Source organism: Heterocephalus glaber, unplaced genomic scaffold, assembly GCF_053883595.1.
Source record: "Heterocephalus glaber isolate CG9 unplaced genomic scaffold, H.glaber_assembly_v1.0 deba00001479, whole genome shotgun sequence".
Taxonomy (NCBI): Eukaryota; Metazoa; Chordata; class Mammalia; order Rodentia; family Bathyergidae; genus Heterocephalus; species Heterocephalus glaber.
This window is the reverse complement of record NW_028258316.1, coordinates 5773694-5792081: the sequence shown is the minus strand read 5'-3', so window position 1 is coordinate 5792081 and position 18388 is coordinate 5773694. Positions and strand designations below refer to the sequence as shown.

Here is an 18388-nt window from a genome sequence, read left to right as displayed (position 1 = left end):
GCAAGCGCGAGCTCAGCCTGGGCAATTTATGGTACCGGGGATCGAACTCGGGACTTTGTGCTTGTGAGGCAGGCTGCAGAACCACTGAGCTACATCCCCGGCCCTAGCCCTTGCAATTTAGCAAGCCCCTGTCTCAAAAAAAGAGGGGCGAGGGCTGAGGATTTAGCTCAGTGGTTCTGCAGCCTGCCTCGCAAGCGCAAGTTCCTGAGTTTGATCCCCGGTACCAAAAAGGGGGGGGGGGTGCTGGCGATGGAGCCTAGGGTGAAGGCCTGGGTTCGACCCCCAGTACCACAAGGGAAAAAATAAGTGCCCGTGTCCCACGAGGTGACAGGGACTGGGGAGGAACAAGGCAGGCAGGGAGAGTCCTGCCGGGCCCTGATCGTTAAAAGTGGGCCGAGCAGAGCACAGCAACAGAGGCATCTGCGGGGTGGAGGCCAGTGAGAAAGGTCCCCTTTGGGCCCACCAGGCCTGCTGCAGGGGATGGGGGGGAGGGGGGCGAGGGGGTTGGGGTCCCTGCTGGACTCATCACCTGGGCTCAAGTCCTAAACACGCACACAGTGTTCTCCTGGCTCCCTGAATTTGCTAGCAGCTCTCAGTGTCTTTCTGTTTTTGTTTATTTGACACAGAATCTCACTATGTAGTTCAGGCTGGCCTTGAACTGTTACCCAGGCTGGCTTTGAACTCATGGCGATCCTCCTGCCTCAGCCTCCCAAGGGCTGGGACTGCAGGCTTCAGGTTCTTTCTGGGCCCTTTGGCACATGATCTTGGACTGGATTTTCAGATGAAAACTAAGACCATTTTGGTTGCACGACAGGCTGAGCAGGGATGAGGATCTCAGCCAGGCGGCCTTCCCCACTCTATCCAGCCTGTTGCCTGGCCGACTGACCCTACCTGGGCAGAGGCTGGGCCTGCCCAGGCCCCACTGTCCCAGCCAAGTCCACCTCCATCTCTCCGGAGCTCTTCCCCTGGGGAGTGTCCCAGTTAGGGCTGTACGCGCATACACACACACACCAAGACGCAGGTCACAGAACCACGTGAACGCACACGGGCACACACAGGCTCGAGCCATGTGCTCTGACTCCCGAGTCACAGACCACACATGCGCACCTTGGACGGGAGTGGGGGCGTCCCCTCCTCTGGCCCCTAGTGTTGCCCCCTGTGGGTGGCATGGGTCCCCAGTGAAGGCAGGGACCCCACCCCCCTCAGATCACCCACCCAGGCCTCCTCAAGCCCACCCACTCAGCTGTACAGTGACCCCCGTCCCACTGAAGCCCTCACCAGGGCTTCGATGGGCCCCACCGCCACCCCAGCTTGGGCAGTGCCAGCCCCTGGAGGTCACTTCCGTCAAGGCCTCAACTTCTCATCTGGAAAATGGGCGAACTCTGCAAAGGACATGGCGGGAACTCTGAGATGTCCTGGTAGAAACGATTAAGGTGGCCTGTGGGTCCCTTCAGGGCTGGGGCTGCTGGGGAACTGGCCCCTGGGTCCCAGAGGTGAGGGTTCCAGCCCCACTCTAGTGTCGGGGTCCCACACTTCCTGTGACCCTGTGGGAGGTGCTTCCTGCCAGCTCCAGGGGAGGGGCAGGGCTCAAGAGCAGGCAGAGCTGCTGGAGTCCAGGGTGGTACTCTTTTTCTGTTGTGTGGTACTGGAGATTGAATCCAGGGCCCGAGCCCTTTTGTTACTGTTTATTTTGAGACAGGATCTCACTAAATCCCTGGAGTCTGGGCTGGCATTCGGGATCCTCCTGCCTCAGCCTCCCAGAGGGCTGGAATCACAGGCGCACACATGGCACCTGACCCTCGAAGGTTTTCTTCAAATTCCAAAAGTCTCTCATGGTTCCTTCTCCCAGTGATGAAGGTGTGGAAGGAACACTTTTGCCAGAGACAGGTGGCAGCAGAGGGGCTAAGGGCAAAATCTTGGCTCCTCCTTCTTGCTGTGTGGCCTCAGCTGAGTCTCAGTCCCCTTCTGAGCCCCCACGTCCTGCCCTCCTCTGGGAAGTGTTCCTCGTCCCACAGGGCGGTGGCAGGGCCCTTAATGTGTGTGGAGCTCTTGTCGGGGGGACCCCGGCTTGACTACCACCGTGTTCCCATCACTCCACCCACAAGGGCCAGGCTCGGGGAGTGTGGCAGATGGGGAAACGGAGGCTGGTGGTGCAGGTGGGGTCCCAGACCACACAGCTGCTCCATGTGGGAGGCCCCAGCTCCTCCCCTCAGGCTCCCCCTGCCTTTGTCTCCCCAGCAGGGAAGCGAGGGGCCTGCCCTGCCTGCAGGAGCTCAGCTGGCTGTGCCCACCCCAGGCTGGTCAGCTGTGCGCCTGCCCTGAGCTGGTGCCTGAAGCTGTAGGGTCTCAGTGTCCTGAGACCACAAATGGAGATGATGGGTCCCTTTCCAAAGGTGGCTGCGAACTGGGCGTGGTGGTGCTCGCCTGTCATCCCAGCACTCTGCAAGGCTGTGGCAGGGAGATCACGAGTTTGAGCCCAGCCTGGGCAGCTTACCAAGACCCTGTCTCAAAATAAAAAACAAAAAATGGCAGGGGGTGTAGCTCAGTGTGAAGGCCCCAGGTTCAGTTCCCGGTAGAAGAACAAAAGGAAAAATTGGTGTGAAGAATATGTGAGTTCAAACATAGGACACACTTAGCAGTAAGGCCTGGCCCTGGGGTAAGCTTGCAGCAGGCACGGGCTGCCATTCTGTCCCCTGATTTCTGGTCCAGCGCAGGCTCAACCCCCCATCAGCATTTAGTGACCCCTTGGGGACGCCTCCCCTGCGGATGCCTGGGGTATGAGTGGCCTCCGACTGCTCACGCCTGTCCTGGCTCAGATACCCGAGGTCCACTGCGGATTGCACGGATAATCAGGTCATTACCACGTGGTTTCTGCCAGACTGGGGGTCAGGAAGGCTCCCCGGAGGCGACCGAGAGCCGAGGTAGGCAAGGTGAAGAAGATGCCCCGGGTTCCAGGCAGCGGGAGTAGCAGACAGGAAGGACAGGGCTGTCCGGGCTGGAGACGAGGTCCACACAGCTAAGCTCCGCTGCGGAGAGCCAGCCATCAGGGCTGGGATGACGCACGCCCCAGGGGCCTGGAGCCAGGCCTGGCGGGGAGGGGAGGAAGTGGTCGGCCGTGTTCTGGAAAGGTCTATCTGGCTGACGTAGGGGCAGGCTGGGTACCGGAGTGGCTAGGGAATGGGGCTGGGACCCCGGGGAGGGGAGGGAGAGGAGCAGGCGGGGCAGCAGGGAGCGTGGGGAGAGAGCCCGGCCCACCTGGGCTGGGGGCAGGAGGGAGGGGGAGGGCTCTTGGGATCCGGCCAGGGTGGTCTCTGAGGCTGGTTGAGGGTCAGGAACACGACCAGGAAGGAAGGAGGCCCCTATGTCCAGCGTGGGTCACCCCAAGGACTCGGCAGGAGGGGCCACCATGCGAATCCCATGGGATCACGCAGCACCTGCAACCCTGAGGCCCTTAAACTAGGACCCTGGAGTCCCCGCCGCTTCCGAGCCTGTCCTCCCAAGGCCCATGTGAGATGCTCGTGGGGCCACCCAAGGCTTAGGGTGGCGGCTAGGGGGTGTCTGTACCCAGGCACACGCAGCCCTGCCCCGGAGCAGAAAGGGAAGAGGGGCTGGGTGGGAACTCTGGCTGAGACTTCTAAATTCGAACCCAGGCTCCCAGGTCTCGGTGTCCTTATGGCGACAGCGTATTTGTCAAGGAAGGAGGACAGAGCGTGTTTTATTCAGCAGTTTGTTAGCTGAGCCCCAGCCAGAAGGTGAATCACAGGGGGCCCTGCTGCTTCCCGCCCCATTTTGCACCCCCAGGGCGCCACCGTCCCCGCCTTTGTCTGAGGGACCTCTGCCTCCCTCAAAGCCGGACCGAAGCCTCTCTGGAGGCCCTGGGTGGCTCTCAGCTTGGCACTGGTTTTATGTGATTACAGCAGCCTGTGCCGTGGTCTGGCCGGCCAGGCATCGATCGTGTCCCTGCAGCAGGAAGTGGGCCCCTCCGTGGGCGCTGTGGGCTTGCTCGGGCTCGGGGTCCCAGCTCTGGGACTCTCGCTGTGCGTCCTTGGGAAGCCGCTCTGCAGCTCTGAGCTGGTTTTCTCCCCCCCCCGCAATCTCATAATAATAACCGCACCTCTTGCAGCGCGGAGGCAAAATGTGCAGCGCGGAGCCCACGTGCACCCGACGCTTGGCAGGCGCCGAGGAATCAGGGAGGCCACGAGTGACATCATCCGCTGCTGTTTACAGCTGAGCAAACACGCCGGGCTCAGCGAGGTGGCACGGTTGCCCAAGGTCACACAGCCCGGAGGAGCAGGGGGCCCACACCGGGGCGATGCGACCTAGGGGCTAACCGGTGGAGGCTCCGACCGCCTGCCTGCCCCGCCCCGCGCACCCCGCCCACCCCCGTGGGCCTCGGGCGCCCGAAGCCACGTGAAGGCAGCCGAGGCTGCAGGAGCAGCGCAGGGCTCGTCACGGAAGGGGTTAACGCTCCCGCCGCATTGGGCCGGCCTCCGTGGGAAGCAGCCAATGGGCGCGTGGGGCGAAGAGGTAAGCAGCCAATGGGCGCGCGCAGCGATGAGGTAATGTCGGGGCGCGCCGAGTGAGCGGGGCCGCTGCGCCAGCCGAGTTCAGCCGTTCACCTTTGACTTCGGCGCTCCCCGCTCCGCCCCCATTGCGGCCGGGCCGAACCCCCAACCCGAGCCGAGGATGCCCCGCGTGTCTGTGGCGGGAGCCCGGAGCCGTCCTGGCCTGAATCACCTCACCCAGCCCTCAGTTTCCCTCCGCGGACATACGGACGGCCCTACCTGCGGGGAGGGAGGCGTCCGGGGACCCCAGGGCCTTGTGCAGCCCTCCCTGCCCGGACCGCCTCTTAGCCCCAGTCGGGGTTCTGCCCCTCCGGGTGGTACCCGGACCCAGGACCAGAAGTCCTCCGGGCCACATGGCCCCCACGTGTCCCTGGGACGTCCGCACTGCCCCTGTCCCGTGTCCCCTCGCTGCCACCCGGCCAGATGTAGCCTCGGCAGACAGAGGTCAAAGTGCATCCTGCCGCCAGCCCCGCCGCGTCTTGTCCGCCGTCCCCGGGCATGAAGCGGTTAAGGTGCCGGCCCAGGCTGATTAGTCAGCGCGCAGGGAGGAGGAAGAAGGGGGCGCCGAGCTATTCTCAGGGGCGCCCGGGCGCGGGAGGGCTGCTCGGCGGGAGCTGCTGCTTCCCAGAAAGTTGATTATTTTTAACCCTGGAAGAAGAAAGGAAGGAGGCGAGGGAGAAGGGCTCAGAGGAAAGAGAAGAAAAAGAGAGGAGCGGGGGTTGGGGGGCACAGGACGGGCAGAGTGGGGGTGGGGAGGGGCAGTGGGGGCAGAGGCAGCCCGGCTGGAGTGGGAGACCCAGCTACAGGGCTCTGGGCAGGGGTATGGTGAGGGCACCTCCACCCTCCTGCACCCCACCCCACGCCCCAGCGGAGAGCAGCCCAGGCCAGACCTGAGCAGAGGCTTGGGGGTCACCAGACAGCCCCCATCCCATCCTGGGGTGCCCCCCACCAGCATGTCCTGCGCTCGCCCTTGGGCACTGGAGCCCTGGGGAAGGGGACAGGAGGGCTGCCCACGAGTCTTAGTCGGGGAGGCCCAGGACACTGGGGCTCTGGGCTCCTTTCCCCACCTCTGCATCCCAGGAGGGCGGCCGAGAGGGTGCTGGGGAAACAGGAACGGGTTAGAGGACACAGCAGCCTGCAGGCTGTCGTGAATAAAGAGCCGCTCGGAGGACTCGTCTGTAGCAGGGTCACAGGAGTCTGTCTGGGGACGGCAACCAGGGACCAGGGCGGCTCGGTAGCTGGTTGGTGGGGGCAGGAGCCCCCCGGCCTCACAGCTGACAGTCCTGGGGGTTGGTGTGGCCAGAAGCCTTGCAGGGGGTTTGAGAGGGATGGTGGCTGGAGAGAGTGGTGCCAGGGTCCAGGCGAATGGGAAGGGCAGAGGACAGGACTGGGGGTGACAGGTATGGGGGTGAGGGAGGCCACCAAGCTGTCAGGGTTCACCAGGGCCCCAGCTTGTGCCGTGATGGAGGCTGTCGCTGTCCCTTGATGGGGTGCAAGGGACAGCTAAGGGAGCAGGTTCCCGGGAGGCCGGCGTCAGCTCAAGGACCCAGTGGCGCGGCTGGAAGGGCATGCTGGTGGAGAGACAGCCGGGGCTGCAGGAGCCGGCATGGGGTCCTGCCATGTGTGGGATCAGGGGCTGAGTCTGTGCCCTACAAGCAGGCAGAGCGGGGCCGGTGAGGGGCTCTGGCCACAGGGCAGAGGCTGGGAAGATCTGCTCATATGAGATGGACAAGGTGGGACCCAGACCACCCGCCAGGGTCACTGGAACCCCGCCCCCGCAGCAGTGCTGGGATGGTGGCCCCGGCAGGGTCTCCCCATGGGCAGTCACCCGCCATCCTTCACACTAGGCAGAGTCTGATCCTGGATGGAGGCTGGCACTGCAGCCTGTCCCAGCTCAGCCATCAGTGGGGGACAGTCTAGATGTCACCAAGGTCCAGAGAGCAGCAGCCATGGGGGAACCCAGAACCTCAGAAGCTCCAAAGCCAGCCCTGAGCCCTGGGACCTCGTGCCTCAGTTTCTCCATCTGGGCTCTGCTGAGCTTGGCCAAGGGAGTCAGCTAAGTTTGCAGCCACCAAAACCCAGTGCCTTGGGGACCTGTCCCCCTCTCCCCATGGCGACTGTCCCTGGAGCGGCCACAGAGCAGGGGCAGGTCCTGTCCACACAGTGGGGAAGGTGTTCTCAGCCCCTACAGCTCTGACCCTGCCCACCACCCCTCGGGCCACATACAGTGACCTCGTTCCCCCCGGCCCTGCCACCCACCACCAGCCCCTGGCCCAGCCGCCTGTACAAAGTCACAGTGAGCATGAGGGGACAAACCCGAGTTCCAGCCCATCCCTTCGGAGCTCTGGCAAGAGAGCTCATTCCGCCTCTGCCTTCCTGTTTCTTCGAAATATTTCTCAAAAAAAGCAATCAGGGCCCGGGGTTTAGCTCAGTGGTTCCGCCGCCTGCCTCCCAACCGCAAGGTCCAGAGTTCGATTCCTGGTACCAAAAAAAAAAAAAAAAGCAACCACAGTGCTGAGTGTGGTAGCGCACACACTTGTAATCCCAGTTGTTCAGGAGGCTGAGGCAGGAGGATTGCAAGCTCAAGGCCAGCCTTGTACCCGCAAAATAGGGATCCTAATGGCCTCTCTATGCTTGGGGTCAGGGAGAGGACATAGCTGAGGGCCTCCAATTCCCCCCAGTTTGCAGATGAGAAGACTGAGGCACAGCGTTGTGGCTCAGAGCTGCACAGGGGAATGGCGCTTGGTTGTCACTGTCCCTGAACTCCAAGCGAGGGAATGTGTGTGCGAGCTGCCTCCCTGGACAGGACCCCCTCTGCTCGCTCTCCCCAGCCACACGCAGCGGCCAGGCTGGCCCTTGGGGCCCAGGCTTTCACATGGGGTCCCCAGGGCTGCAGGCACAAAGCGGGAGGCCGAGGCAGAGAAAGAGCCGCCGGCGGCACACATGCTTTGCTGGCCTCTTTCTTCCTCCCTCGCCCTTTGTTAAGCTCCCTTTCAGCTGAACCGGCAGAGCCTGGGTGTTCGCTCACATAATTGCCGCGTCTAGACAGTGTCTGGTACCAGGCCCCACTCCGCCCGCCTGAGCTGCTGCCAGCTCCCGGCTCCCAGGCCCGGCCGCAGCCCTGCCTGCCCTGTGTTCCCACACCCCAACCTCCCCAGCCGCCAGCCCAGGGGCCCGGCCCGGCCTCCCACCGACCTCAGCTCACGCTCACCCCTCTCCTTCCCCTGCTCCATGGCCTGAGATTTGGGGAACAAAGGGGTTCGCACTGGCACAGGCTGCAGCTTGTGGAGAAGGGATCCATCAGACCCACACCCTGCGCTTGCGGCAGTCTGGCTGAGCGTGGAGGTTCTGCGCTCCATCCTTTCGTTGTTTATTTTTCAAGACAGGGTCTTGCTATGTAGTCCACACTGGCCTCAAACTCACTTTGTAGCCAAGCTGGCCTGGAGCCACAGTAATCGTCCTGCCTCAGCCTCCCAAGTGCTGGGATTAGAGCCATGTGCCACCAAGGCCAGCTCTGCACTCGGTCCTTGAAACAACCCTCTAGCCCTCCCAGCACCCTCCCACCCTGGCCCTGACAGGACCCCAGAGGAGCAAGCGGAAGGAGACCCGGGAGGGAGAATTTCCAGTGGCTCTGTGGACAGGTGGACTGGATGGGGCGGTTTCAACAAGTGTGGGGGTAATAAATAAATAACCCAAATCAGAGAGCCATGGGGATGGGAAGCCACTGTCCCCTCCTGTTCTCCTGGCCCGGCCCAGTGAGTGATGGCAGAGCGGGAATCAGGAACGATGGGACCATGACGTTACCCACCGATAGCTGCTCTGACATTCAGAGTTCACAGCCCAGTAAAGGAGAGACACAGTAAAGACAGGCACATGACAGGAGGTGGCTGTGAGGTCTCAGACACAGGCCCATGTCCTGCCCCAGGGCCTTTGCACTTGCTGCTCCTGCAGCTGGATGATTCTTCCCAGATGTCTGTTGGGACAGCTCCCTCTCTTCCTTCAGGGATCTGCTCAAATGTGACCTCTTTTTTTTTTTTTTTTGTACCTGGGATCGAACTCAGTTCCTTGCACTTGCAAGGCAGGCGGCAGAACCACTGAGCTAAATCCCCGGCCCAAATGTGACCTCTTCTGAGAGGCATTGCCTGGTCCTCCGGGCTCAGCTTTCCCTAGTGTCTTTCATAGGACAGATTGTTGTTTCTTGGGGGTTTTGATTGTTTGGAGACAGCATGTAGTTCAGGCTGGCCATGAACTCGAAGCAATGCTCCTTCCTCAGCCTCCCAAGTACTGGGATTAGAGGCGCGCTCGCTCTGCTGGTAAGACTCCTTATTTAACCAGTTGCCTCTGTGGGATCAGAACCTCAGGAGGTTGGGCGCTGGGCCCAGCACGGCACCTTCGGGGCAGGCACGAAGTCAGGCTGGAGGAAGGGGTCTTTGTTACCCGAGTCTGGCAGGTGGAGGAGGCTCAAGGTGCCCAGCTGGTGCCCCAGGAAGTGGGCGTCGTGGGCCCGAGGCCCCGCGGCCAGGAGCTGGTGGGGACCTGGGGCCGAGACAAAGAGCCGCCGCCCCCAGCCCACGCCCCTCAGCGGCGACAGCAGCCCGCCCAGCCCCGCCGCCAGAAGGCCATACATAATTCATCGCCGGATGGGCCGCGGGCGCCTCGCTCTGGGCTCCGCGCCTGCCGCTGCGCTCCATGCTCCGGTGTCGCCTCGCTGCTCCCCCGAACCCGCAGGGCGCGAGCCCCACCCGCGTGCGCCCAGGGGAGCCTGCGCCCGCTCAGGAGGGGACTCTGGCCGCCGCTTTGCCCCACCAGCGCTGGGAAGCCAGTAGCCTGGAGGGCTGGGCGGGACTCAGGAGGCCTCGAGGGAGGGGCCCTAGGTCTCCGGCCTGGGCCTTCCCTCTCCCCACAGTGGCCACCGAGAGCTCTGACGTGGTGTTTAAGTCTGGCCTCGCTTTGCTGGGAGGTAAAATGACTTTATTTGTTTGTTTGTTGAGGCAGGGTCTCGCACTGGAGCCTGGGTTGGCCTTGAACTTGTGGCGATCCTCCTGCCTCAGCCCCCCCAAGTGCAGGATGACTGGCATGTGCCACCTCGCCTGGCTTCAAGCTCAGCTGTTAAATGGGAAGAACAGAAGCTGCCCCTGGGCTGCGACATCAGGCCGACCAGGTGCTTTTGGGGAGAGTGCCATCTGGGGCACCCCAGGGAACAGCGGGTGCCACAAGGCACCTGCCCAGGGCTCCATTTAGTGTTTTGGAGACGGATTCCAGGTGTCCCGTTTGGGTGGGGGTGGGGATGGAGCGCCTCGGGTATAACACGCACAGGAGGGACCCTCCTGGTGACAGAAGTGGTCTGGACTTTGGCTGGGGTGAGGGTTGCCCTGGCCAGGATCCCCTACAGGAAGCCACATCCAGGCAGAAGTAAAGCAGAGGAGTCAGAGAGGTGGGGGTGGGTCAGTGCCACATCCTGGAGTTGAGGGTGGCACTGCACTGCCATGCACTGCATCATTTCTGACAGCCACATGTGCATCTACAGTGGTCTCCGGAAAACTTTCAGGCCAGGTGTGCTGATGCACACTTGTAATCCAAGCACTCAGGAGGCTGAGGCAGGAGGATCATTGTGAGTTCCAGCTGGAGCTACATAGCAAGACCCTGTCTACAAAAATAACAAAAATATGTACAAACATAAGGTATGACATAAACTCCACATAGCTCTTTTTTTTTTTTTCTGGAACCAGGGCTCGAACTCAGGTCCTTGTGGTTGCAAGGCAGGCGGCGGAACCACTGAACTAAATCCCTGGCCCCACATAGCTCTTACACAACCATAAACCAAGGCAAATTGATCAGTCAAATGCAAAATCAAGCTGGGGATGTAGCTCAGTGGTGCCGTGCCTGCCTGGCAAGCACACAGTTCTGAGTTCGATCCCTAGTACCGAAAAAAAAAGCGAACTCAATTCAAATCAGAGTAATCACATGTGACATGTTACTTCTTTTGTTTGAAACCCTGTCACTGCCCACAGTGTAGATATGGCCCAGCTGCCAGGGTGCTCTGAGTTGGTGAGAGAGTGGCTGGCCTTACACACACACACACGTGCACACACATACACACACACAGAGCAGGTGATTTTTCCTCAGAATACATAAAGAATTCCTACCAATTAATAAGAAAAAGGCAGACTTCTCGAGAAAAATAGGGGGGAAACTTGAATTAGTAAGTCTGGTGATGCACCCCTGTCATCCCAGCACTCAGGAGGCTGAGGCAGGAGGATTGTAGTGAGTTTGAGGCCAGCCTGGGCTACAAAGTGAGACCCTGTCTCAAAACCAAACAGTTCTCCACAAGCAGGATATCCACATGGTGCACCCCTGTGACCCCAGCACTCAGGAGGCTGAGGCAGGAGGATCACAAGTGCAAGTTCAGCCTGGTAACTTAGTGACTTGGTGAGACTCTGTCTCAAAATAAAAAAAAGGAATGGGGATGGGCCTCAGGGTGGGGGCCCACAGAAACCAAACAAGAAACCAGAAGTGAGCGGGGACAGTCACATTGGCACTATTCAGGGGAGTCCTACATGAGAAGGAATCAATCCCAGTCCCTCTCCATGGGACAGGCGATAAACAAAGGTGGCTGGTCAGCTTTGAGAACAAATCTCACAGTCATAATCCAAAGGATTTCATTTACCCGAGGGACAAAAGGAGCCAAGACAGTCGGGGTGTGAGAGATCAGGGAGGGGTCGCCTGCCACCAGGCAGGAGGGGTGGTGCTCCAGGGCCCAAACGCCTGAGGTCAGGAGTCCCTGGAAACAGCTCTGTCCACAAGGCTCTGGGCCCCACTTCGAGCAGATGTGGAGTGTGCCCTGGGGGCCCAGGTGTGGGGTGAGGGGAGCAGAAGGGAGGGCCAGGTCCCCGGTGCTCTTTCCCTGCCCAGCACTTGTAATGTGGGCCTGACCCAGGCTTTTTCTGCCGCAGCCCCTGGGCCCGGCCTCTTCCCACACCAGAGCCTGCTGCCCACACTCAGGGTTCTCAGGGGAGCTGGAGGAAAGGCCTCATCCACATCCTGAGGCCAGGGCGGTAGGTGCCCAGCGAGAGTGGCTCTGGGGAACACAGGGTGCCTGGTGCCTTAGGCACCTTCCCTCCCTGGACTCAGTACCTGACGCCACAGTGTAAAGGAGAGATTTATAGGGGCCGGGGATTTAGCTCAGTGGTTTTGCTGCCTGCTGCGCAAGCGCAAGGACCGGAGTTCAGTCCCCCGTACCAAAAAAAAAAAAAAAAAAAAAAAGAAGAGGTTTATTTTCGCTTGAGGTTTATTTTCGCTTATAGTTTCAGTCTGTGGGTGGCCAGTTCCAAGGCAGAGCAGCAGGGCAGAAGGGCCTGGTGGAGGACACATGCTCACTTCCTGGCGGCCAGGAAGCAGGGAGAGAAGGGAGGAGCAGGGAGAACAGCCTCTTCCAGGCCACTCCCCCAGTGGCCACCTCCGCGGAGGCCCCACCTCCTTCACAGTATACTCGGCTATGACCTCAGGCATGCAGGAATCCATCGATGAGTCCAGCTCCATTGATCCCATCCGCTTGCACCTTACACACACAGGAGAATTCTGGGGGACACTTCAGATCCAAATGTAACACCCAATTGGCCCCTGCTGCTGACCCCAGACAACCTCAGGAAAGTTCAGCTCAAGCCACGGTTTGGAGACCTGACTGTAGGTGTTGGACCCCCTACCCCTGCTGTGGGACATGCGAAGGTGGGTGGGTCACTTCCTGCTCCTAAAAAGTGGCCACAACCCCAGGCAGCTGGCAGGGACCAACATGTCACTGGCATCCGGCACAGGCCGACTGGATGGATGCTGAGTTCTGGAGGGGATGCTGTGTGGGCGGCCAGCTCAGTTACAAGCTTTAGAGAAAACAGGACTCATACTAGAAATAAGCTCAAATACCTGGGTGTGGAAGGACATGCCTATAATCCTAGCACTCAGGAGGCTGAGGCAGGAGAGTCGGTGTGAGTTCAAGACCAGCCAGGCTCCACAGCGAGGCCTTGTCTCAGAAAAAGAAAACGCTAAGAAAAATAAAAATGGCATTTGTATGTATTCGCATTTTACTATTCCTTGTATGTTTTGTCTATAAACCTGAAATTTTTCCTTTAACCTAATGACCTTTATTTAGTATTTATGCTTCAGTTCTGTTAACAAATTATCTATTTCATTTGTCCAAAAAAGTAATTTCTATTTTGAAAGATATTTTCACAGATACCATTCTAAGATGACAATTTTTTCTTTTATTACTTATTAGATGCAGTTCCATTGTCTTCTGACTTGCATTGTTTTAGTAGAAGTTTGTAGTCTTCTGCTTTTTTTTTGGTTTTCTTATTTCTAATTGTCTTTTTAAATTTTCCTCAGCTGCTTTTCAGAGTTTTTCTTTATTTTTCTTTATTTTCTTTATTTTTGGTTCTCTGGAATCCAACCATGATGTGCCTAAATGATTTTCTTTGTATTCACCCTAGTTAGGGTTCGCTGAACTTCCTCAATATGTAGGTTGGTTGTTTTTTTTTTTGGTACCGGGGATCGAACTCAAGTCCTTGTGCTTGCGCAGCAGTTGGCAAAACCACTGAGCTAAATCCCCAGCCCAAAAGTGTAGCTACTATTTTATCTTTTTTTTTTTTTTGGTATCAGGAATCGAACTCGGGACCTTATGCTTGCGAGGCAGGAGCCGGAACCATTGAGCTAAATCCCCACCCCTGTAGGTTGGGATTTTTTGCAATCAAACTTGAAATATTCTCTGCCAATATTTCATCAAATATTTTTTCAAATATTTTTTCTGACTCATTCTTCCACTTTCCTCCTCTGAGACTCTAATTGTATGGGGGGTCTTTTTGTTGTTTTTTTTTTGGTACTGGGGATCTAACTCGGGTCCTTGTGCTTGCAAAGCAGGCAGTGGAACCACTGAGCTAAATCCCCAGCCCTCGAATTGTATGTATATCAGATGCTTATTGAGGCTTTATTCATTTTATGTATGTGCATGCACAAACTTTGGTATAATTTGTATTAACTTGTTACCCTCTTTAAATTGAGTCTAATATGCTTTTTTTGTTGTTTTGTTTTGCGACAGTGTTTTCTAGGTAGCCCAGGCTAGCCTCAAGTTCATGGCTATTCTTGCCTCAGCCTCCTGAATGCTGGTATTACAGCCGTGTGCTACCATACCTGGCAAGTCTAATATGCTTTTAATCTTACCCAAAGAATGTTCAACTTCACATATTGAATTTTTCAGTTTAAAATTTGACTTAATTTTTTTTTAAAGTTTATTTTTTTGGTACTGGGGATTGAACTAGGGTCCTTGCGCTTGAGCGGCAGGCAGCAAAACCACTGAGCTAAATCCCTGGCCCTGGAGTTATGCATTTCTATTGCTTTTAGCAATTCAGATTGTGGAACTTTGTTCTGAGTGTCCAAGAATACTACTACTCTCCTGCATTTTCCCTTGTTTTATCCATTATAGTTGTCTTTTCCTGCAGCTTCTGAAACAATTTTATTGTAATGATATACAATGTACCTACTAATTTCAATACACGAACCTGTTTCTATTTTTAGAAAAATATTAACAGTGTGTCATATTTTCCCACTTCTTTACAGGGTCTAGTAATTTTTTACTTTATGTGGAACATTCTCATCAATACAGAGCAGAGATTCTGGGTTGTGTTATCTTCCTCTGAAGATGTCTGTGTATTGTTCTGTTTAGATGCTGACCACTCACCGTGCTTGGGGGGTCTTGCATCCAGACTTTGAGGGCAAATTTGTTTCAGTTCTCACCTCTAACTCCTGGCCTCCCAAGATCTCAGTGAGAAGTCTCATGTGTTTACTGAACCCCTGTAACCCACTGAGATCTGACCTAGGAAATCTGTCTCCTCAATACCAAGCAGCTACAGGAACTTACTGCTCATCTGTTTCCCAGCTATGGTTTCCCTTGGAGCTACTTTCCATGCCAGAGTCAGCTATGGATTCAGGAGTTTCTCCCCCTGTGTCTCTTTCCTGAGCTTTTTCCCTCCCAATTGGCAGCTGCCACGAGGCCCTGAATTCCAGTTCCCTTCCCTTGAGCCAGTAGTGCTTCTGCCTTCTGCTCGACCTCTGTCCCCTCACCATGTACACTAGGACTGTCCTGGGGGAAGCCAGATAAACTTATCTTTCTCTGTATGGTTCCCTTCTTCAAGAGCCACATTCCCTCCAGTTCCAGCCTAGTTTGGGTCACTTTTCAGTAATTTCAAACAAATCTGTTTTATATGTCTCTCTCCCAGATTTTATCATTGTTCCCTGTAGAAAGTTATCTGATATGGGCGGGGGATTTAGCTCAGTGGTTCCGGCGCCTGTCTTGAAAGCACAAGGTCTCGAGTTTGATCCCGGTACCAAAAAAAAAAAAAAAAGTTGTCTGATAGAAGCTCCTACCAGCAAGCCTGTATTTCCTAAATTGCTACTTTATGCTGCTTAAGACTTGTCATTTAAAGGGCTGGGGATTTAGCTCAGTGGTGCCGCTGCCTGCCTTGCAAGCACAAGGTCCTGAGTTTGATCCCTAGTACCAAAGAAAAAAAAGGCTAGTTATTTAGTACTCGTGTTAGGCCTAGTTTTGGATTTGAGTGGAGGTGGTATGGCTTATGTGTGTCCCACGTATGGCCTAACTTTCTTTTCCTCACTTTTTAAAATGTTATCATAAAAATATCTTTCAAATGTGTGTATGTATGTGTGTGTGAGAGAGAGAGAGAGAGAGATCAGGGATGAACCCAAAATCTTCACATTGAGTTATATCCCAAATTCTGGCCCAAAAATGTCTTATTTTGAGATAGGGTCTTGCTAAGTCACCAAGTTTCCCAACCTGAGCGCAAACTCATGATTCTCCTCCCTCAGCCTCCCACAGTCGGAGTGCTGGGATTAGACATGTGCCACCACATCTGGCTACTAGAATATTTATTTTATATGCAGCCCAAGACAATTCCTCTTCACTCAAGACAAACAAGAGTGCCAAAAAGGAGGGGCTGCAGGTTAGACAGTGGTGGTTGAGGAAAGTGCTGGGCCTTTTGCCGGCGTCTGGAGGGAGCCTGCCCTGATGCTCAGCCCCAACCTGGACACTTCACAGTGTGGCGGAGCCTTGGTGGCCTCCTCCGCTTGGCAGGAATGCATGAGGACAAGGACTGGAAATGACTGAGTGGGTGCTCGGCACCGAGGCTGCTCCAGCCAAGCACTCAGGACGTGGGCGCTGTCGTTCCAGGGGGTCGCATCTCGTGGATAATGTCCCCAGTGACATGACAGCTGGCTGGACTGCTGGCTTCCAGGAGGTCCCGGCCGCTCTGGTGACACGTTTACACGGGAGGTGACATCTGCGAGCTGGGTGTCCTCTGCCACGTCGGGGCCTGGTGCGGTACCCTCGGGATGCGTAGCAGAAAGCCACCAGCTCGGATCTGGGCCGCTTCCAGTCACAGTGGAGTGGGGTGGGTTGTGCTAAGTGGTCCTGGTCCAGCAACCTAGACAGGAAGAAAGCCCCGCATGGGCTCCCCCTGGGCAGAGCCCCCTTGGCAGGGCTTCGGGCCCCGGGCTGCACCCTAGCCTGGCTGTGCGGCTTTGGCTGAGAACCTGACCCTCTCTGGGGCTCTTCTCACCATGCACTCCAGAGCTGGCCTCTCAGGACCTCCCTAACACGGGATCAGAAATTGGAGGCCTGGCCTCTGACTCAGGTCCTGCCCGCAGCTCGGTAAGTGAGGCTGCACATCTCACACTCGTTCCCTGCCTCAGTTTCCCCATCTGTAGCACAAGGCACACATGCCCGACACTCCCTCTGTATCCAGGGGTTAAGACTCCCTTAACAATAATAGGGGGCTCTGAAAACCAGAATAACAAACTTGTCCTGCGCCCCGAGATCCACAGCCCTGCTCGGTGCTGAGCAAGCCTGCCAGTGCCCCGTGTTAGAAGGGCAGGCAGGGGGAATGGAGCCAACTCCCCGTGGGGGAAAAATGAGCGCTTTCACGGAGAGACAAATGACTTGCAATTTAAATGCATAAAAGACCATGCAGTGCCACCACATATGCAGATAGATGCAAATGATATGCAAATGGGCCAATGTAAACTGGGTTTGCCAGTGGCCTTTGCCAAGCAGTCACTTAGGGGGTTCATCCAGGTCTGGCCTGCGCCAGAAGCTCACATCTGGGGCCCAGTGGCCTTGGGGTGGATGTGCAATTGTACCTCCTCCAGGAAGCTCTCCAGGACCCCTTAGGTCACAACTCAACCTCCGTTTTATCCATGGGGGTTGGGGATGGGTCCTTCTCTGCATCTAAACTGTTAGTCCCCAGGGCACGGGTCCCCTCTTGCTCACCACTGCTGTCCCCCAGAGCTGCCAGGGGCTGGCAGCAAATCTGGAACTCTGTGCTTCAGGCTGAGTGTGTGGGAAGAGGGGATGGGCCAAGGCACCCTCTCTGTGACCTGGACTTTGACCATTCGTCTCCAAGACCTTTCCCTTGACCCAGGCCAGCAGCTGCGCCGTTCCAGGTCCTCATGGTTGTGCTGTCACCCAACAAGGGTACCCCTGAGTATTAATCAAGTTTTCGATTGCTGTGACAAAATACCTGAGACAGTCAAAAGTCACAAGAGGAGAGGTTTATGTTGCTCATGGTTTTGGAGGTTTCTGGCTGGGACTGATCAGCCAGCTCCATTGCTTCTAGGCCTGTGCTGAGGCAGGAACATCACGGTGGAGAGGGGGCGGCTGAGCAAAGCTGCTCACCTTGGTAGCCAGGAAGCAGAGAGACGGGAAAGATCCGGTGGAGGAGGAGCTGGGCACAACATAGGCTTTTCAAAGCCACGCCCCCAGTGACGTCATCCAGCGGGACCCCACCTCCTAACAAGCCTTCCCCCAGCGAGCGCTTCAGTGGCTTGATCCACGGGGGAGCGAAGCGCCCTGTGACCCGGTCACCTACGTCACTGGACATGGTGCTCCAGGGGCCAAGCACGTCTCGGGAGACATTTTCTATGTAAACCTTAACACTCGGTTACCAGTGAAGGTGAACAGCATTGGCACCTTAGACAAGACCACAGGACTGAGGTTGGTGAGTGACATCCCCAGCTGGTGAATTACCAAGGGCTCTGCGTGGTTGATGTCATGAAATTCTCACGCTTTCTGCCCCGGAGCCTCTGCCCATTCTTTGTTTCTTCCATAGCCACATGGGTCAGTTTGTTCTGCTGTCTTAGGGCTGTGTCACCTTTGAGCTGAGTTTCTTTGCTTCTTCTTTGATCGTTTTCTGCAGCTCAGAATGTCTGCTGCTTGATTTCCTCTCCATCAGCACCCTTTGGGTCTGCCTTGGGACGCTTGGGAGACTTGGGAGGCGTTTAGTTGCCGTGCTTTTTCATGTTCCTAGTTGTTTCATTTTGTTGTGCTAAGGGTTGAGGTTAAACTGAGTGAAGAGAAGCTGTTGCTGGTACCACAGCCCCGCCCCTTTTCCTTCCTCCCCTCCTCTCCCCTCCCTCTCCTCCTCTTCCTTTTTTGCAGCGCTAGGGATGGAATCATTGACCTCACAGATGCCAGGCAAATCCCCTATCACTGAGCTGTGCCCCCAAGCCCAAATTGGAGCCCCTTCTTTCTGTCCCAAAGCCCTCAAGTTCCACTCTGGATCTTCATCTATTTGCCATAGCAACTGTGACTTGCTTTTGGTGTCAAGGGATTTTTTTTTTTTTGGTACCAGGGATTGAACTCCAGTCCTTGTGCTTGCGCAGCAGGCAGCGAAACCACTGAGCTAAATCCCCGGCCCTTTGTGTCTAGGGATTTTAGGAAGTGTTGCAGACACTTTCAGCACCCCGTGGCAGTCCCTCGACCACCTTGG

General features: G+C 56.6%; 1 long non-coding RNA gene across 2 annotated transcripts; it reads left to right on the top strand.

The window, feature by feature from the left end:
* The first annotated feature begins 508 nt into the window (after nucleotides 1–508).
* LOC110350152 (uncharacterized) lies at nucleotides 509–12632 on the top strand. 2 transcript variants are annotated; one of them, XR_002396529.2, is made up of 3 exons: nucleotides 509–2921; nucleotides 4124–4527; nucleotides 9561–12632. It is a non-coding gene; the product is annotated as an uncharacterized LOC110350152 (long non-coding RNA). The 2 variants fall into 2 exon arrangements; XR_015439824.1 differs by having other exon boundaries at nucleotides 4124–12632.
* Nucleotides 12633–18388: the final 5756 nt, after the last annotated feature.